Genomic DNA, 23,067 nt, shown 5'->3' with positions numbered 1-23,067 from the left:
GTGGTGGCCAACCCATTATAGGTAGAAACCAATTCAGAGAGCTCAACTGGCTCCCAGTAGACTAGAATCCAGGTTTACCTTGGCCAGAGTACCATGGTCCATAAGATCATATATTGTGAAGTCCCAATATTTTTGTTTCACTCGGGTAGGACAATTCAACCTCAAAACCAGTGTCAAACTAACAACCAATCTGAGATCTTTTAAACAGCAGACAAAGGCTGCATATCTATTGGAAAATGTTCCCCTATAGACAATCATTTGGATAGGATAGATTAAGGAGCACTTGTTTTGTGTTCGTGCATTTCCCGTAAGTGTGTTGGTCTCTGATGCGCCTACGCCGCCTAGAACATCCTTTTCAATGAGAGGCACCCATTAAAGACAGGTTTACATGCAGTAGTATGCAAACTCGCAATCTAAATCATCCTGTCCAATTCTAAGAAAAGATCATGTGCCCTCCGCGGTCCTGTCGCTAGTCGCGGTAGATCCCGTTGTTGTCCATCGGCTCTAGAGTGTTTTGGCTACATTTAGCCTCTACATCCACATCCGGGATAACATCCGATCCGTCAGTAAAAGTGCTCCGTTACTATAAATCGCTTGGGCACTATGATTTAATGGATTAAATAACCCTGGGCAAACGGAGTGTTAACTGTGAGAGGACCTCAATGAAAATAAGTCTCAGGACTTTGTGTAATCCTCGAAATGTTGTACCGTTTCTGTGCTTTTAAAAATAAATCAAATACACATACCTGTACTTCTTCAATGGACCTCCTGACGAGACTCATGATGTGGCCTTTTGTGATTCCAATTCTTCATCCTCATTCTCAACAGCCAAGGATCATCTTAAAAGACAAAAGATTTTGCATTGTTGTGATTACAGTCAAAATCTATTTTGCAGCAGGAGAACTTGTACAGTACTGTCCAGTTGAAAATGAGATCATGAGAAATTACAAACTTTCAGTTGCACAATGATGGTAACATGGATGCATATCAATGCTGTTGTAGTAGAAAAGAATCACATCAGTGTGAAGTGAGGGGCGCTCTTATCATACATCATCTCATTCTGGCCAATTAGAATTTGCGTCCTCACCTTCGTCTTCAATGTTTGTGTTTACAAAAACACTCAAAACTAGCCATTAATTATCAATGGCATTGTTTGTGTCAGGACAATGTTTGTGTCCACACACACCCTCAACACTGGACATAGACATAGGCTAGCACCCCTCAGAAATAGGAAATCTACAAGTTACTGTAAGCATGCATGCATGGTGTGCACTGTGAGCTTAGCCACATCTAGTTTATTTAGTTGCCTTTTGAAGGAGCATATTGTATATTCTTTTGAAGGAGTATGTTGTATATTCTTTTGAAGGAGTATTGTATATTCTTTTTGTCTCATCTGTACTTTTTATCATTTTAAATGCTGAGCCTGGAGATGCGCTCGAAGAGAATGCATAGGAATTCATGGTAAAAGATTTTTTTTTTCTAAAGACAACTATAGAAACAGAATTAGAGGAATCACCTCAGGTGTGTGTGTGTGTGTGTGTGTGTGTGTGTGTGTGTGTGTGTGTGTGTGTGTGTGGCGTGCAGGGGTGGGGAACATGAGGGGGACAACGTCAGACCCGGTTGTCGTCAGGCGAGGCCACAACAATGTTTCCTTGAGGCCTTGTCTCAGTGATTTGATTTGACACGTGGTCCTCCCAATGACCTAAATGGAATGCCCACTTTACAAATCTCTGACATAATGTGTAACAGCAACACTCATTTTCAACAGAGGAAAAGTGTCAGTGACAGTCTGCATTGAATTACAGACAGTACTAACTGCATGCACAAGCAGTTTGTTTTTTTGTGCAGACAAGACCCTGTTGGCGTAGGAGAGCCCTGAGAGATTCCAAGATAAGGCAAGGTCAAAGATGGTTTCCTCGGTCAGTTCACTGCCACATTCACGCTATAGTGAAACAAAAGACCCATGTTGACATGTTTAGTTCGGTCATTACAAAAACGAATAGAATACGCACGCACATGACTTAGTTGTGGTGCTGTGTTGGAAAGTGACATCAGAAAAAGAAGAATAGACTTGCACACTCGATCATCTGCTCAAATTTATTTTACTGACATTTCAAGCTAAGGCTCTTCATCTGGTCAAACTCGAGATGCGAGTCTCTCACCCTCTTAAAGGCAGAGTATCACGCTAGCATCTACTTTGTCTCAGTTTAATTATGACAAAGTTGTGATAATATTCGAAAATGCAACTACAGGTATAAGGCTCTATACAGCCTGTTCAATGCTGTGTGAAGTCGGAGTGGACTAGTGGCCACTACTCTGAAAAATCCCTTGCACCGCGTCGGAGAGAGCCGACCCAAAACAGTGTCATGGTGAGCTTCTATCCTACGTCATCCCATTGTAAAAGCCCTTTGGAATTTCACGATTTAAGCGTCTTTATAATGAAGAAATAAATAACTTTTTTTGATTAACATGACCCATGACATGTCTGCTATACACTCCAATCTTTTTGTAAATAATCCACCGGCCATTGTTTTCGTATCGATAGGGAAAGAGCTTGTACTGGCTTGGGGGCGTGTCCATCGCAACCAGGCTGTTTCAGCCAGCGGACTCACGGCGGATCAGCTTGCCCCAATGGTGTTCTCTGGGTGTAACTAGTGACATTACTCTGTGTCTCATGGAGGGTTTATTTTCTCTGTATCTCACCTCTCTATTCTTGTGTTTGTGTGTGGCTGGAACAACAGTGACACTACATTCGATTAATAGTGAACAGGCAGCCTATTATGTTTTACATTTAATTTTTTAATGGAATGAGTTAGCGAAATAAAAACGTTACGCCGTGCAGCACTGCAGACTGCAGTGCAGTCTGTGACAGCCTGATTTCCGACGGTCAGGCAGCACAATGTGTGATGATGATGATGACATGACTTTCGTTTGTCTGCTGCTTGACGAAAAGTAGAATAAAATACAGAATGGTATCGCAAACTGTTTTATTGACGAGACGTCATGATCCCAGCGGGGAGGATTGTGTGAAGTAGGCTAATGTCACCCCCGCGGCCGGTTGTGTGTTGAAGGGTGATCAACGAACGCTGATCAGCGCCGTGAATCAATCAGTGTGGAAGAGGAAGAAGTGGCACGACATGTTCTGTTTTTTTGTGCATACTGTTTAGTTTGTATGTAGTGTATAGAGTCGCGAATGGAGTGATGTTCTGTGACTTGTTGTCGTACGGAGCTGCATGGGACAAAAAAGGGGGGAAAAAACAAACAAGATTTGATAGGTCTGAGCCTCCCCCTGCATGCTTTATGCTTATTCTACTACACAGCCTAGAAATATAGGCCTACATTTTATCTGTATATAAGTACAGTACGCTGTACTCTACTTGTACTGTATAATAATGAATTGAATGTCAATCTCATCTCATCACAACAGTGGGGAAAAAGCACAAATGGACATCACGATTAATCAAATCTATAGCCTGGGCTCTTTTGGCCTTAGTTGCGGATGCTACTTCTTTCTATTCTTCTTTTTCTAGTTCTGGCATTAAACATGGCCTTGTACTCATCCAAATAGAAACATTGGCTCCCTAGAGTGCATATCTCAGACAGCCGTTGCTTTTAAAACAAAAGATTTTACATTACATGGACTGTATTCTTACTAGATTCAGTGCAAGAATTAGCACTTGTTGAAAGGAACTTATAAAAGCCTATATAAATCCAACCTTGGGATACATCACTGAGGATATGTCCCAGGTGCATCCATGCAATGTTTTTTAGTTGTATGGGGCGGCTGTGGCTCAGGGGTAGAGTGATCAGATGGCAACCGCAAGGTTCACAGTTCGAACCGGGGCTCGAACCGGGTGTCCTTGAGCAAGACTCTGAACCCCTAATTGCTCCCGAAGTGCAGGTTCGTGCCTTGCATGGTTTCCCCCGGCATCGGTGTGTGAAAGGGTGAATTTAATGCGCAATCTCTGTAAAGCGCCTTGGCTTAAGGCGGTATATATAAAAGCACCATTTATGCATATCACATTCTCTCTGATATATTTTCGTTAAAAAAAACGAATGGTTCGAGCCGATTAATTAAGATTGGAGTGCCAACCCGGGGACAACCTTAGCTCACATACTCCCTGCATGCAAAACCTGAACCTCTGCTCCACATTTTCCAGATAGGCCTGATATAGCGCCACCATAAGGGATTTTTTGGATAAAACACATTTTATCCATAGTTCCATACATCATGCAAATAGCTGCAGTATTTCTATAGTCATGTGATCAACACAGATCTGTCCAGTTTCTATCTGGATTGGTCCGTTTTAACAAAATGCCTCATCATGAATGTAATCTGCTTGAGGACAAAATGGCACTTGAATAATTGTAATAATTGTACTGTTTTGGGTCATGGGGAATAATCCGTTTTGGTTGTAATGAGGATTCAAATAAGATTGGTATGGTCCAGTGGGAGGGGCCTCACTATAGGAAGGGGATGACATTGCCCAGGTAATTTAGTTAGGCTGTGGTGCAAAGACCTAATGTGAATTTGTGTTTTAAATAAAAGATGTCTACCTTTTTTTGTCTTTTCTGTAGTGCATTTCGGCAAACTACTAACATCTGGCAATATTTTTTTAATCTTTTCAATATTTTGTGAAAATAGCAGATCTACAAGCTACGAATTGCGATGTGACTGCTGTGCGGAACACTCACTGGCACTGCTAGTGTTGTGTGTTTATAAAGCTCTCAGCAGGTTAGGGCTGAGAGCTTTTAGAGTCAATTTATTGTCACTGCACAGAGAGTATACAAATACTTTGACATGCTCCTTCATTTCTTTCCGGCACCCCAGAGCTCCTATTTTGAAGGAATCCCGGGAATGATTGTGTTAATGATGTGCTTTCAGAATGTCTAACTTTGTTTTCTTTTCACATTGTTCTTACTTTATCTTTCTTATTTTATTGCAAAGCACTTTTGTTTCATTTTTTCTCCACCTGAATTATTTGAGCTGCAGGTTTTGTATTAAAGGGAGCTACAGTATACAAATAAAGTTTATTATTCGTATAATTATCTTTCTGAGTGTATGAATAGCTCATTTCTGATCTACCGTAGTCTTCTCTTTTTTTACACAATTGGAAAGTAGGGGACTTATTGTGCCTTTTAAGGAATTTCAAGATGGGGACAGTCTTCAGTGACAATGCTGCCCATCTATGGGTTAAATCCAGACAATACGTGGAGAATAGGTGGACTTAATCCATCTAGACAGGGGCCATCATGCAGAAATATGTGGCCCAAAATCTCTCCCAGGCCCAGCCACCTGGAAAGAGCTGCTTTGAAGGTGAACCTCTGAAGTAGTTGAAATAATGTGGTCTGCAGTAATCGAAGAACCTATGTTGCATATAAACTGTTTTCAGTCTAGTCACAAAAGCAAAACAAACATCCATACGAGGCATACTTTGTAGCATCAATACAACAATAGATGCAACAAGGTTGAGATTGAATCCAATTAAATATAGCATTAATATTATGGGGAAAATATTTCACAACTCCCTCTCCAACAGCTGAAACACCTACAAGAACATAAAAACATAATTGTAATTGTTCTAGTGCAGGTGCAGAGCAGCACACCCATAATGTGTAATATTCTAAGACATTAATTTGACTGCACAGCTTACCATCAAGGGTACACTTGAGGAAATTGTCACTCATGTCTGTGTTTAATTGATTATAGAAAAACACAAGTGTCTCTCTCTCTTTGCTCCTTAGTCTCTCACACATCTGTCTTGAGATGAAGTGCTTTTACTGGTTACTGGTTTACATGCAGACACAGTAGGGTCTCTTTGAAAATGTGTGCAGCTTGAGCTAGATTGTGTTTCCACTCAAACTATGAGAGAGAGAGAGAGAGAGAGAGAGAGAGAAACCCTGCAAACACAGCTTTTTCATTCTGAACTTCCTCTGATACATTGTGCCCTATTTAGACGATCTATGGCGCACACATCTTGAAACAGGGCAAAAATCGTGTCAGGGGTGTGTCAATTTCATCTTGGGAACATGAAATTAATCCCCCCCCCCCCCCCCCCCCCCCCCTATTCCTTTTATAAGAGCTAGGTGCGTTCGGGCACGCCTGAGCCTTGGCACATTGGTATTTACATGACGGATTGGAAGGGAGACACACATTTTTAATGTGATATAGATGAGTGATTTCAGGACACGGGGGGGGGGGGGGGGGGGGGGGGAACTGCCATTTTGAGCATGCAAAGAATCGCACCATCCTCCAGTGATGTCTTCTCATTTATGTCCAAGAAACATTTGTGATATCTTGACACTTAATAATCGCTCCCTCATTCTCAGTTAAGTTCTTCTTTAAATCTTTATTTAAACCACGTATCAAAGCATGAGAGACCTTCTGTCTGTCTGTGGACCCTTGTGCGTCCCCTTGTGTCGAAGCTTTGTGGATATTAAGATTGCTAACTGCTGTCCATTGAGCAGAGACAGATAACGAAAGCCAGGACACAATGGTTTCATGAAATTCTTACAGGATGAGAGAAGATATTCTGTAATAAAATTATTTCATAGGGCCAACGGTATCACAATAGCATTGATTGTTTAACATGTTTGTGTCTGAAAGCAAAAACGTTTTGGCAGTCACAGACAGTCCTATGAAACATTTGCACTGCAGTGTGAACACAAACAATAATTTACCTGTATGTCCTCCAAATCATCACTGTCGAACGGATAACGGTTGATCTGCTATGTGGAGCTCAGTTGCAGCTGTGTAAAGTAACTAAGTACAATTTTGAAGTATATGGACTTTACTTAAGTATTTCCAATTTCAAATACTTCTACTCCACTATATCTCAAGAGGCAAATATTTTACTTTTACTCCACTACAGTTATTTAATTTTGTTAGTTACTAGTTACTTTGATTATTACAAAACATAGTAGGCCTACATTACGCATAGTGAGTACTTTCTACATTGTATACTTTAAGTACATTTTGATGCCAATACATTTGTACATTTAAGTACAATTAAGACTGCATTTACTTGTAATGGAGTAGTTCTACATTACAATATTGATACTTTTACTCAAGTAAAACAATTGAGTGCTTTTTCCACCACTTATTAGTTGATGCGTAATATGAGTAAACGTTTGTATTTAAAAATCACACCTGCGTGAAGTGAAGGGTGCTAATATATTAAAGTCTAACTCTGATTAGGTGATGTGATGTAAAACAAACGGTGCCAACACAAACATTAAACGCCATTAACAATAAAGAGACAATATGACGTAATGAGTTACATTATGACAAAAATTGTCCCTTCATTGTCAATGGCGTTTACAAAAAAAAACATCGAACTAAAGACAAACATTAGCTAGCGCCCCTAAAATATGTCTATGGGATTTAGAATGGGAAAAATAACACTGAGACCAGGGGGAGGGTAACGGGAGTGGCGTCCATAAAAATCTAATTGACAGTGTTCTCACACAGTCGAGCAGAATACTTTGCTGAAGTGGATGAATATACAGTAGTAGATCATCGCTGTCTCCGGCTCTGTCATATATTGGATTGTGCATCCATTGTTTATACAAGGAATCAAAATAAGACTTGGGCAGTGAAGCTCTTGCAATTTCGAGGAGTTCAAAGCTTAGCTGGATTAAGAACACAAAGAGCCCTGGGGGTTCCACTGGAATCGCTAAAAATTATCACACAGTGCTTTCAGGATCCCGCCGGTCTGGACTGTTTAAATGGAAAATAAACAAAAGTATGCCTAATGAATGGTTATTGTGTTTTGTAGTCCCTCATATGCAGTAACAAGGGCCAAAGTGATGACCCCAGATGGCAACAGTCAGGAGTTTCACATCTTGGCTGGGGTACTGCAAGGGAACACCCTCCCTAGCCCCCTTCCTCTTCATCATAGTCCTGGACTACACGCTAAGGAAAGCCATCAGTGTTAGAGAGCACAATCTTGGCCTCGCCATAACACCAAGGATGTCAAGACGACACCCTACAGTAGTCATGACAGACCTGGACTACGCTGACGACATCAGCCTGCTCTCCGACCACGTGGAACCAGAGTTGAAGCAGAGTGTGCCAAAGTTGGCCATCGGCTCAATGCCAATTAGACTGAAGTTATCAACTATAACATCCCTTTGGAACATCCACCTCTGACAACAACAGAAGGCACTGCTCTGAAGGAAGTCAAGGACTTCAAGTACCTGGGCTCATGGGTCAACTCTGACCCACAAGCCTGAGTAAAATCTTAAAGTGAGGAAGGCACTTGCATGGAGGGCCCTGAACGGCATGGCCAGCGTATGGTACTCCAATCTCCACCGTCAAATAAAACTCAGCTTCTTCTACGCAACGGTAAAGTCTGTTCTCCTATACAACAGTGAATGCTGGACCCTGAAGCCAACCCTCAGTACTTATCAGCATGTTACCAACATGATGGAGGGCTCGTCTGAGGACGACATAGATAAGAGAGATAAGATAAGAGAGAGAGATACGTATAACGGTATAAGTACTGTTATATGTGGTGATAAATACATATGTTTTACAGGCTGGTAAACACCAAGCCAACGTCAGGCCATCGCTAAGTGCATGCTGTATACGCTGCCGTGGGTGGCAGTGAGGCGTCTGTCTGAGTGAGTGGACCCTCAAGGACGTAGGCAAGGAGTGGGAGAAAGAGATAGACCGTGCAGAAATAAAGTGTGTGTGTGTGTGTGTGTGTGTGTGTGTGTGTGTGTGTGTGTGTGTGTTTGTCTTTGTGTATTAAAAGGACATTTCGTCAGGATACTCACACCACTAGCAGGACATTTCGAATTAGCAGGACAGGCTCGGTGTCCTGCTAATATGGAAAAAATTCTGAAGATGTAGAGTTGTTCCTATGGCTATATAGAGCCTAAAAATGCAAAAAAACTGAGATGACCTTTTAGTACATATAGACCCACTTTCTGTGTGGCTGGCTACCCGGAAGGTCCTGATAATTCTTACAATGTCCTGATATTTCATGTTCCTGTCAAAGCACTGTGTAACAATGATTTTAACACATAATGTCAGGTTGTTGTATTTTGAGTTCTATTGTGTGTATTCAAATTTTGAAGTGAGATTTGTGTTGTAGAGCTCACATAGGATTTTTTGATGTTTATTACATCTTCGTAGCACAAGTGGAAAGGGGTGTCTGTCTAACGTTGTAAAAAAACTGGTTTAAAAAAAAGTCCTTCTAGTTCATATTTACAAGACTGTGTGTGTGTGTGTGTGTGTGTGTGTGTGTGTGTGTGTGTGTGTGTGTGTGTGTGTGTGTGTTAGGGCTTTAACCAATTTAGGCCAGACCTCAAAATTAAAAAGAAAAATCTTCTAAATCCTCCAGTTTTCTGAAATAAATATTTTCTTTCAAAAATAGCAGACCTACAAGCTTGTAGATCTGGTATTTATCAATAGCTAAATTATAACATAATGTTTAAAACACCAAAAGGGGTTCCCGCCAAAAATGGGTTAAGCAACCTAGTCGACTATTCAACTAATCCACTATTCGACCTTGTTGGTACTAGTTGACTAGTTGTTCTTGTAGGCCTCAAGATCAGCTGGATTATAGTTATTCACCAATGTACAGTTTTTAAATGTACAACTATTATACATTTTTCTTTTTACATATATGTAGGCCTAGTTAAACAACTAGTCGACTAGTCAACAAGTAAACTACTGTAGTCAACTAGTAAAATTCCTTACCAAGGTGCTTAAGTACAAACGTCTTATACAGATTGGCAACAAATGTAAACTACTTGTGTTCATAATTGGAAGCCTCAGTAGTCCATAAATCAGTCATGAGGGGCCTGCAGATTGCAGGCATGCCCAAGCCGAGAGCTAAGGCATTGGCAAAATTCTGTTCAGTGTCTGCAATAATTGGCATGCAGTCGCCATATACTGTATGGAGAAGGTGATGCTTCCTGTACCCGTGATCTGTATCCTGAAAAACTTGTTGTACAGCTTTCCAAGTTTGCGCATCCACTATTGTTTGTGTTCAAGAATTTCTTGTAAAATGCGAATGCAAATAAAATATATTCGTGCGTGCGTGTGTGCAAGAAGAAGTCTGTTGCACAATGCTCTGAAACCGTTTTTGCAAGGCTACTGAAACTACTGTTATTTCCTCTTACACAGGTGCACAACAGTACCATCAGCTGACACCTGTGTGCGGGGTGTAAGCAGCGTGCACACAGCTACTTTATAACACCAGGAGTAAATAGCTTTGAGGCAGGTGGAGTTTGCTTTCAGGTTGCGAGATATCTGTCTAAACACCTGAATGTGGCCAGAGTGCTCTAACTTCCGGTCAGCGGAATGTAAAATAATTAATGTATCATTTTCACTGTTGCTACACTTAAATATAAATAACCCATAGCCATATTCTTAGCTCTGTAGGTATTTGGCATAACATTTAGGTATGACATCTTTTATTGGACAGCGGTAACAGTAATTCAAATTTCACCTATCATTTATAATGGATGATGTACTTTTTGGGCAAGTGGGCATGACCTCTTATCTGGGCAAATGGAACATGACCTGCTGCCTCCGAGACCTCAGTGTCAAATACTGAACACCATGTTCCACCCGATGTCTGACCCGACTTAACTTAACGTTATTCTGGGAGTAGGTAGTGTGTGTGTGTGTGTGTGTGTGTGTGTGTGTGTGTGTGTGTGTGCATGTGCGTGCGCGTGCATAACAGACTTAGCTGCCCTTGGAAAAGTATTTTCCATGAACCAACTCTAAATTAAATGATGATCAAATAACTAATTTGACAAACTAAAGTTCAATTACAGAGGCTGTACAATATAAATCACATAGAAATACTAAGTACGACCATGAATATTCAAGCTGCGGAAATACAGGACAACAAATTCAATTAAACAATAATCAGACATCAAGCAATGAGATTCAATTAGGTAACCAGACAATCCATGTCATTCCTTTAACTAAAAATAGATTATAAATATAGATAAATTAACATTGAGTTTAGATGCAGTACAATTACATTGACAGGCAAGGCAACACTGTCCTGTAACCATAGCAACCACACCAACTAAACTGGTGTGAATTAACTCAAAAGGCCCAGAATGTAAGTTGTTCAAAATAAACTTAAGCGCATGAACTCTAGAATAGCCAATTTACCAGCTCACAACGCGGCGCATTCTGAGCTTGTACATCAGCTCTTTCCGGCCAAGGGATTATAGCTGCAGAAGGAAAAAATGCCTTTTTTATTGCAGGTGCTGACCAACATTTTGATTACTCCATCTTCATCATGGTCCGATCTTTCATCTGATGAAGATAAACTGCCACTCCAGTACAGATTTTGATGTTATTGCTACAGTACTGCACCTGAGACGCAGGTCTGGTGTGCGTGCGTGCGTTCACCGTTCATAATAAAGCAATCAAATCCAGCCTATAGTGCATCTTGGATGCATTTGCACTTGGATTATTTTTTATATCCGATAATGTCAGGTCAGGGTGCATGAAGTGGCTAAGTATTGGAACATCTGTTGAACAAAGCACTTCAAAGTAAGGGTGTGTGTTTTGTGTGTGATACAGCTGCGCCCTCTGGTGGCGGGCATGTGGTGTTACAGCGTGACAGACAGACAGACACACAGACAGACATTTTCTGCTAGGTCTCATAGTTAGTGCTCAGTGGTTTAGGGATTAGGGATATATTACCTCAGGATGATGAAAACTATTTTATGACGACGGTAACAAACCGTTCTGTTCCATCTCTGACAATATTTAAACAATGTCAAGAGTATGAAATCATCTTGGGGAACTGCATGTGCAGTGTGGACTAATTATGAAAATAATACTTTTTTTGTAAAATGACTGTAATGACCTGTAATGACTAATAAAATGAGATTTCTTTTCCCGAGGCAGCAACGTGTGCTTTGGCCTGGAGGCGAGGCTCTCTGGAGCCGTGTGGTCGCTCAAACGACACTAGTTATATAAAGTACATGGATCGATGGAGAGTTCCAGGGCTCAGTTCTGAAGTACACGACAGACAGAAAGACAGATTCCATTATCAAGGACCCTTCACACACCCTTCTCACCGCCCCCCCACTAGACCACCACTTCAGAGTACCTCTGGCTAAAAATAAAAATCACAAAACTCTCATTCCAACTGCAGGATCTATTATAAAACAACAAATACACAACCATGATGTAGGCTATATGTGCAAACTGCATATATAATGTGTATAACGTGTATATTTTTCATGCAGCTCCGCACACCTGATCCTATAGGCCGAAGGCGTGGCCAAGACTATGTCCCCTGTCCGTGTGTCCCTATAGGCCGAAGGCGTGGCCAAGACTATGTCCCCTGTCCGTGTGTCCCTATAGGCCGAAGGCGTGGCCAAGACTATGTCCCCTGTCCGTGTGTCCCTATAGGTCGAAGGCGTGGCAAAGACTATGTCCCCTGTCCGTGTGTCCCTATAGGCCGAAGGCGTGGCCAAGACTATGTCCCCTGTCCGTGTATCCCTATAGGCCGAAGGCATGGCCAAGACTATGTCCCCTGTCCGTGTGTCCGTGAATAGCTAATCTCGGGCCCCGCTCGCCCGACCAAGCTAAACTGTGCACGCACACTCCCTGCATGCCACAGCAGAACCTCTGCCTCAAATCTTTGATTGGCCTGTTATAGCGCCACCAGGAAGCAGGGTTTTGCAAAACCCTTTTTTTTTTTTTTGCGGTTTTGTTCAACAGGTTTTGTTCAAACATCACACTAAATCGGTACATAGCATCTCTATAGTCATGTGTTCAAGAAAGGCCCCAGTGCAAATATTTAGTTTAGCCCCCCAATCCTACAGACGGAGACGGAGGAGCGCATTTCAGCATGTTGAATGGTTATTTTCGCTGTTTGATTGGTCCTAATGTTGGTGCTAAATAAGACTTAAACACTGCCACACGGGGCGGGGAGAGGCCGCATGGACACGCATGCAACTCGAGGACGTGCAAAGGTTTTCAGAAAATTGGATCGCCTTGGCCATTCTTTTAGTGGTGCTAGCCACTCCAAGGCAAAGCTTTGTCCGTTTGAGCACGGAATTGTCTGACACACACACACACACACACACACACACACACACACACACACACACACAATCCTTCTTTCCTTCCATGGGCCCCCATGGTGTCTGGGCCCCGGTGCAGTGTACCGGTTGCACCGTTAATATTTACCCCTCTGCTTGCAGTATAGTACCGGTAGTCCGTTCTGAACAAAATGCCACAAATGAACAGGTAGTGTGCAATTGCCGTGAAACATTGCATGCACATTCTGGGCAGAGGAAGAAATCTCGCCACCCTATTCAAATTACCCTGTTTCTTTGTTATAATGATATATTCTTGTCGATATGTGGTGTAACAATCAATATTACTAAAAGGGTTAGACTGAATGGAATGATTGAAACAGTAAAGAATATAACAGCCTCAAAAGGTAAAACTCGGAGGATGTTTTATGAATAGATTTAAATAAATCACACTGCTTAAACATATACAGTTAAACAAATTAAAATTGGCATCTTTGCAAAGCAGGTCTGCAAGTGTTGCTGAATCTGCCAGTTTCTCAACACTATTTCTTTCTTCTGTTATTGTGATGCATTGTTGTTTTTGGTGATTTTTCTGTCAAGCACTGTTCTTAAAGGTGCTATACAAACAGTTTTATTATCATTAGACATAATTAAATATCGGTATGGCCACACATAATTAAATGCGTTCCATGATTCCGGTTACCATTTCAGTTTTGAATAATTTAATTTAATTTAACTGAATATCGGCCCAAATCATCCACAATTATTTGCACAATTATGTATATATTTTTTGCTATTGTATTTATATTGTTGTCACATTGTCACACAGGCTCTAAGAACAAGAATGTCACTACCTTCAGCAACTATTCACATGAATCTGTTTGATTTAAATTAGGGTGTCTCAAAGAGCAAGCCTTAGCCAATAGTATTGTCAATGCTTGCTAACTGAGACACCTAAAATCACACGTTTCACTGTTCATTTTATTATCTGCAGCTGTGTTTACCCGTTATGACAGTCTGTGAAGAAGGCTCCACTGGGACGTGGAGTGACAGCACCTGGAGCTTGTTGGTAATCAGTCAGCCAGGAGTGCACCATTGCTGTCAGGTGGAAACCTTGCATGTCAAAAAACGTTACTTTAACCCATTCTGACCTGAGATCAGATTCATACGAGGTTTCCACTGGACACACACTGTTCTGATTTCACGCATTCTGACCTGAGATCAGATTCTAAAAATGTCAGTCGTTCTTCGATTTTTCAAAAATAGCAGACCTACAAGCTCGTAGTGCGCCACTCGGTGGCGCGCTATGAGCTTGTAGATCTGCTATTTTTCAATAGCTAAAGCATAACATGATGCCGACACCAAAATGGGTTCCCGTTCAGAATGGGTTAAGAAATGGGAGTTACTTTAAGTTGAAATATGGAGATACAAGGCTTAGATGCCCGACATGGATGGTATTGTATAAGCCTGGGAGAAGCTTCAGTGTGGTCCTCGTCATCCAGCCACTTCACAGCCACCCAGACAGATGCCTGGAGTGGTTACGCCGTCTCGACTGTTGATTGCTGTCGTCGTTGGAAGCTTTTACTTTGCTGCTGTTTATTTTATTCCCCCTGTCCCTGCTGTTTTTGGCTAGTTAGAGAGGATGTTTGTTTAAACTGGTCAAGATGCGTTTCCTTTCTCAGCCGGTTTTGATTTCTTTGTTTTTTCCTTCATGCATGGTCGGATTGAAGATGTTTTCAACCAGATTGCGTGAGGGTAGTTGTTTGGCGGTACCCTCCCAACCACGAGCTTGGTTTTTCATAGTTTGTATTATTCGTGTGGCGACGTCGACATGATGGCGAGTTAAAATCTCCTTTTAAAAAAAACAGCAGCTCTTTGTTGTTACACTGCTCTCTCGCTCACTCACGCATGCGGGCGCAATACAGTATCTGTATCATACAGTATATAGCTACCTCTCTTTCTCTCACTCACACACAAACGCACACACACACGCACGCTCTGGTGTAAAACGTGCAAGGCGCAAACGCAGTTAGTTGGCATGTGATGGAAGGCAGTTTTTAAATCATGATGTGGGAAAACCAAAAAGTCTAAAATATCAGTAACACTTAATTTGTACGTGCACTATAGATGAGTCAGCTGGCGACCGGAACGGCGGCCCAATTAAGCTGAACGTGGAAGGCTTGGATGCATATACCTGTAGCCCATTCTAGCACGAACATTTGGTGAAAATAGCAGATCTACATGCTCACAATGTGTTGTGATGCATTGTGAGCTAAGTCAACTAGTCAACTAAGTACCGTATTATATACTATATAATACGGTACTTAGTTGACTATACTGACTAGTTGACTTAGCTCAACTTAAACCCTATATACTATATAAGGTTTAAGTGCTTTATTTGTATATTTAAAAGGCTGCTTGACATGGCAGCATGTATTCCTGGGGTCCTAAGAAATATTAATATACATTACACAATAAGCTAATGTAATTACATTCTCAATGTATTACAAACATATATATCTATATATATATATATATATATATATAAAAAATAATTTCACAGTAGATTTATTTGCATGACGTATCGCAGGCCCACCCTGTTTCAAACTAAATTTAAATCCCCTTATCTGTTCTGACATGGCGTGCGCGCTTGCATGCATTCTCTTGATGTGAATTCCAACATCAATTGTAATTTCCGTGACATGAAGTTGTTTGTCCAGAGCACCTCTCCGACCGTCTTTAATGTTCTCTGTTTTAGTATCAGTGGTCCCTGTCAGCTAGTTTCACACCTTCACTCCGTTTCATCTCCCACTGATGGAATCTCATGTTAACTTTGGGCATGAAATATTTAATCCAGCTTGTCCAGTACCTAACATTTATTTTCGTCATCCTTGTTTGTGTATACAGAGGAATTGACAATGTGTTCAGCCTCACTTTCCAAGCGAATAAAAGAGCACACAATGCATTTCTCCCTACTGCACCCTTTGTCCAGCTTTCTGTGGAAGTGCTCCTTCCATTCAACTCCAAATTAAGCCATACCGATATACACAAATATGATCAGGAAAGAAACTTGTAGGCAAGAAATTACCATATAAAGGAAAATAAAGATGATAAAAGGATATTAATCAATTGTAGTTAAATAATTAATATATAAAAGAAAAGGGTCCCAGGTTCTAGAGAAGTTATTCAATGAGCCTCTAGTTGAGAATTTCATTTTTTCTCTTTTAGCCAGGATGTCGTGGCAGGGGGGCTAGGATGTTTCCAGTGAAGCAAAATGCGGCACCTCGCTATATGAGGGAGACGAAGGCAACTAAATCTGCCTGACACTGGCCCAGGGCCACCACAGGAGACACATCGAAAATACCAACTAGGAGACACGGGAAAGCCAAAGACTGCGGAGAGAGTATCCAAAAATGAGTATTTCCATTTTCCAATACCAAGGACTGGAGCCGTGTATCAAACCAGGAACAATAGAAAACATAACCCTCCCTGAACTCAAACAACGTGTGTGGCCCAACACGTTTTTCGAAAATAGATCAATGGATTGGATCTAAAATGGCACAGACCTAATACGTTTGGACATACTGTATAGAGCTTGTACTATATGACAGCAGGCAGCCATATGAGTTAGAGCTTAAATCATTTTGAAACCCTACGGACCTATAACCACATGGCCTTCTAAATTATAATGTGTTGCGCACTATCAAGAATGAATCGTATTGTTTATTTTAGATCCCGATGAACGGTGATTGATGACAATGTATTGACACGTGTAAATGTAGGATGACATATGAGCGTCTGGAAGCTGCCAGACATAAGTCTATTAAGTTTGTCAACAACAGTCACAAATGATTTCTCCACCTCGTTCTCCTGGAAGACGGGGCTTTGTCAGCAGGACCTGTGGGAAGGCTCACAGGTTTATAACATAAAGGGAGGCCGTGATTTCCACGGGGGGAAGAGAGGAGATAGAAAGCATGTCAAATGCTATCAGGAATCAGAAAGCGCTAGAAGGCAAGTACAATAAATGCACTGGGATTTCACTTGGCACTAATGCAGGTACACAACAACACACTGCTAGAATAAGAATGCCAATACAATAAAACGGTGCATTTATACAGAGCCTTTCTCAAAAAGGCTTCACAATGAGCGTTACTGTACAGCTCCCCACACACACACACACACACACACACACACACACATTGACACAGACAGCAATGGCATGCAGGCACCAAGCTGCTCATAAAGAGCTGGTGTTCAGTCTCTTGCTGAAGGACAGGAGCCGCGTATAAAAAAAACAGCTCAAGGACAGGAGCCACGTACAAAGAAAACATAACTGTCCCTAATACTCAAAACACCCAAGAAATGTGATAGATGGATTACAGCACGATTCTTATTTTTAACAAAAATATTCCTGTCATTATTACTATTACCACTATGATCTTTTATTTTAGCCTATATTTTACAGTACACACTGAGGAATCTGTAATTACAAGAATTTCTACAATGCTGCTATATTTGTACTGTAAAATACTGTACTGTATGTATAGGTTAGTTCAAGGCCGTTTATTGCCAGATACCGCACTTAACACTTCCAGTGCATCGGAATCTTTCAAAAATAAAGGCACTAGAGTGCCCTGCTGGGCAGATTTTACTTTGAAAAGCCCCGCCTTCCATTACCCCCCAAAATCGGGAGGCATAAATAGGGAGAGCGATGGGGGAACTGGGGAAGACACGTGGCAAAGGCCGTCAGGATCTGGAGTCAAACCCGCGGCACGCAGTCAGGCCTAGGTGCCCAGACGGTTCAGCTAACCGTCCGGGCCCTTATCTCTGTACATACAGGCTAGAACACCAGTGGCTCCACAGCTTAGATGATAGTCTGACAGAGCAGGGTTAGAGAGCAGGGTTAGAAAGTGATGCAATGATGCTGTTCACAGAGTCTCTTAACCTGCACATAAATCTATACATGAGGTTTCGTAGCACAGCAGAAGAGACAGGGAACGTCATTTTAGCTATAGGCCTATAGAACACATTGGTTGGCTATTCAAAAATAGCAGATATACACGCTCATAGGTTTTGAGCGCTGGTAGAGCTGCTATTTTATTTTATTTTGTAATTAAAAGAATTGTGCAAATCTATATAAAAGGGGGTCCCTGGAACAACATATTTTGGGATGGGGGTTTGCAGCTGTGACAGGACTCAGATCATCATCATAACAGAGAGCAGACTGCCACCTGCAGTAGCAAGTAACCTGTTGTGTGTGTGGTAGTGTGTGGTCCTCAAGATAGGATCTGGGGACCCCCAGGGGTCCTTGAGGCGGTCCCAGGGGGTCCCCAGGAAAAAATGATAATATAATAGGCATAACCACTTTAACCCGATACCTCAGCTATTTAAAAAAAACAAGCCAATGTACAGTACATGCAGAAAAATGTGAAAAATACTGTGAAAAATAAAGATCAATAACCACTAATGTAGCTTAGAAAAGCTTCTAAAATTCTATACTGCAGAATTGATACTTTTATTTAACTAAAACATTGTGCTTTTTCCACCATGCACTGCTTCTTGAACCCCATTTCCTGAAAAGAAAGGGTTTTGGACATACAAGGTTTGACCAGCCGACAGATATGACATGCGGCTGCAGTGTCCCTACTCCACCGTTCATTTGTTACAGCGACAAAACTCCCAGCTCATCAATGAGCTGCTCCATCAGCCCAGTCCTGAGATGGACTGCTGGACTACAGCTGACCTTCAATGGATGGAGATTAATCTGAGAGGGAGGAGGAGAGAGAGAGGGAGAGAGAGAGAGAGAGAGAGAGAGAGAGGTGGATGTGCTGAGCACGCTCACACTGAAGCTACAATCCGTTTCCTCCTCTGACCCAAGAGAGAGGTCATTATCATCACCAGCTGCAGTGTTGATTTCAGCGACTGAAACTATGACGATAAAATGTTCCTCGACTGCCTTTTCTCAGACTGAAACTAAATAAAAATATGGATGCTGCGATCCGATCTTCAGATTGGACATCGGCCCGATATCAGCCAAAAAGCGTAGATCGAATCCGATCGGACTGCAGCGAAAATGACCGATCAAACCACTCCAGCACTTCTATCCAGCATGTATCAGCATGTTGTAGAGGCCAGTGTTTGCTGCTAACCAGCAGGCAGTACACAGCAGCAATACACAGCATAGATAGAGAGACTTCAATATGTGCTGTATCGGATTAGTATTTATAATGTGAAAAATCTAGATTTCAGCATCTCTAAATAAAAACTAACCTATGGTGACTCTACGATGAAATATACTCACAATTTCGTCAACAAATAACATCTAGACTAAAATGTTAGGAAGGGACTAGTGGAGAGGATATACTGGATTTTAGTTCTATAGAACAAAAATAAATTACATTTCTACAAGCTCACAACGCATCGTGCTGCGACATATTGTGTGCTTGTATTTTCAGCATACAACCAAGTGTAGAATCAGGTATTACGCCATCAAGGCCCACCAAAATACATTTTAGTCGACAAACTGTAGATTTAGTCGACTAAAACAAATACTTAAAACCAAAACATTTCAGATGACTAAAATATGACAAAAAAACGAAATGGAATTTCATTCAAAAGACTAAATCAAAATGTGCCGTCAACATCAACACTTACCCCTTATGCAGAAAATTATTTGGCATTTTGTATTACAGATGTTCTGAAAAACATAGTAAACAAATAGTAAAAATAGTCGATCTATACTGACGCGTTGTGAGCTTGTAGATAAGCTTTTTTTTTAAGAAAAAGAAAATGGCGATTAAGTTTAGCACCAGGGAAAGACACTGCTCAAGATGGGGTCCTAGGTTTTCACCACCGTGTGTTTGTTTGTGTGTGCGTGCGTGTGTGTGCGATGTGCGTGTTAATGTCTTTGTATGTCTGTCCGTGTGTATTCAGAGCTAATCTCACAAGCCGTTAGACCAATTAGTGCACGCCAGCCAGAGGCCAAGGAAGACACTCCCCACAATATTGTTCCCATTCGCAGATCCATTCTTTCTAGTTGTTTCTAGTTTCTAGTTGCAACTGTAACACAGAGTATAACATACAGTGTATACAGATACATACAGATTAGTTTGTTTTAAATGTTATTCCTTAAAATAAATTGATTTGAATGTTTTGTGCAGTCAAGGTAACAGCACTCGAATATAAATGTGGTAAGATAAAGGATGTCGATTTATAAAGAAAACTAAGTACAGCACCTGTAGACTGAACAGACTAAACACATTCTCTACCCGTCTATCTTTATTTGTAAATTATTCATACTTCTTCTGATTTATGGTTCATTTGTCTTCCTAAAATATACATAGAATAGAGTTTGAGCTTTGAGGAGGATTCTTAATGAATACATTCATTAGACTGTCTCTCCTGACAGCATTATCCATGGGGGGGGTGTGTGTGTGTGTGTGTGTGTGTGCGTGCTTTGTTTTCATAATGCAACAGAAAGTCAAAACTACAGCACTACACAGTAAAATACTTAGTGGGAATGTATTCATGTGTAACTCAGAGTGTACAAATGTAATGCGTGTACACCCTCTGAGTTAAATGAACACTGAGTAGCAGGGTCTTGTAATTTCCTGCTCTGCTGTGGCCCCTTCTAATCTCTTTATGCACTCCACAGTTCAGGGATGTGCAGGGGCTGAAATTCCCTAAAAAAGGGCACTTTTGGCAAGAATATAAATAAATAAAAAGCGAAAATAGCGGATCTACAAGCTCACAACACATCGCACTCTGATGTGTTGAGAGCTTGTACATCAGCTATGTTCGGGGACGCAACCTCGCACTCTTAACTACTCAAGTTGCGCCGTACTACATGGATTTCTCGACAAATTATTTTTTGCGTAGACTATATTTCACCATAGTAAATGCTGCATTCATGGTCTGGAGACGGCACTTTTTTACAGACTAGTAAAAGGGCAGGGGCTGAAGCCCCCTTTGATGTTTATGTGTGCACATGCCTGACACAGTTCCAGTGGGCTAGTATTATTCAGGTGTTTATCATTTCATCCAATGACCACGTGCAAGCATATAGCCTATACATGCGGTATGTCGCGCAGGGAATAATTATGGTATACCGCCTGGAAAACCCTAGGCTATAGACTAGAGCGTCGCAGTCCCTCCCCCTTTCATGACGACGCCAGGCCCAGGAAATAATTCCCAATGCATTTTTCCCATAGACATTTAAAAGTATTTATTTAAAGACCTTTTAAGCGTCGTACAAAGCCAACTCGAGTTGTGACAAATCATGATAATAAACACAATGTTTTGGACCAAACTAATAATTACAAAGAAGAAAAGTGTTGTAACCTGCCGTTTCTTCTTCTAATTATTTGTCAAAATTGTGTTGTCATGATTTCTCACAACTCCAGTTGGCTTTGTACAACGCTTAAAATGTCTTGACTTTTGACATTTCAAAAATCGGGAAATCATTTCCTGGGCCCTGGTAGAGGGCGGGACTGCGACGCTCTATAGCACTGTGTATTTCAATCTTGACGATGGTAATGAATTCACCAGTCTAATACTTTTTAAAATGTCTATGAGGAAAATTAACAGGGAATCATTTACTGGGCCTCGGTAGGGGGCGGGACTGCGACGCACTATAGCATTGTGTATTTCAATCTTGACGATGGTAATGAATTCACCAGTCTCACACCTCATAAAGATGGCGTGCGTGCGTCCCTGCTCTTTATGTTTAATGTTGTTGCTTAATTGTGCCGAGCAGGGAGAAATCCAGCAGAGCCGAAGGCCAAGTCAAATATCATATGCACACTTGTTATTCATTCTGTAATAAATATTGGTAAATCTATTCGTGAGTTGTCTGACTGAAATGAGACGTAGCTTGCAAGTCAGTTCAGGCAGACACACACGAGGGGGTTCATGCCATGCTCAAAGGCGCATACTATACTCGAGGGGTTAACATGCTGCATTACTTGTGGGCGTATAAGTGTGTGCAAGACAAGTCCCACACGTCATTCGCCGATGTGGCAGTCAGCTGACCAATTGGGCAGGCTACTTAAGCTCACTAGACTGCATGCTCTTCCTGCCTTCCTCTGCTCATGGTTCCTGGTTGTATGTGATGTTTTCACATACATGTGATGCACACAGGGATTTTGGCCGCTAGCAAAAAATGCTAAAACATGCTATTTTTTTCTTTTTCTGGATAAACCACAATAGAGAGTATGCACATGCATGATTTTCCCATCAGGACACGTCCCCCTCATCTAGACTGAGTGGCAAAACATTGAGCAGCATGGCGTGTTGGAGTTTGGAAGCGCTCGTTGGAAATCACTCAACCGTACTGCGTACCACCCGTTTCTAAATGTCACATAATGCAGGAGGCAGAAAAATGTTGTGTTATTGAAAACAAGCACTTCCAAACTCTGACACTTAAAATAATCAAATGCAGGGCATTTTTCTTGACAGAAAGTAGCTCATAACGTTTCTATGGTGGATTTTTATGAAACAAAAACTTTGCAGATAGAAAGAGGATAATTCAAGCTTTTCGTACAGCTGCAATGTGGGTGAGTTTAACATTGTTTAATGCAATCAGACAGGACTTTTCTATTTGGATGAATGGGCTGTCAAGGCCAGAAAGTAGTTTTTTGCCACTCAGTGGGCGTTCCCGCATAACTTCCAGGTACGATGATGTCTCTATGAATCAAATCTCGTTCTCTCGGGCAAGGCTACCTGTGCAAAGGTACGTTTATCTTGTTCTCAGTATTCAAGGAGTTAATGCATTTTCTTTTTTTTCCCCAGGACCACTATTGGGCCACACCTGCCAGTGGTCTTATTGCAGTTGCTACTTTATTTCATCATCTTGCAACAGTATAGATCTCCATCTCCAACTCTGTGTTCAGCTTGATTAACCACATAATTTGTATTCACATTTCATATTTAATAGTTTTATCGCACAACGGTGGGGAAAAAATACATTAACACTAACAACTAACCTATGGCACATCATATTTTGGGGGTCTGCGGTCAAATACATTGTGTGGGGGT

This window comes from Protomyctophum bolini (assembly GCF_963924005.1).
Source record: "Protomyctophum bolini genome assembly, chromosome: 10".
In the NCBI taxonomy this organism is placed as follows: domain Eukaryota; kingdom Metazoa; phylum Chordata; class Actinopteri; order Myctophiformes; family Myctophidae; genus Protomyctophum; species Protomyctophum bolini.
This window is presented reverse-complemented; position numbering follows the sequence as displayed.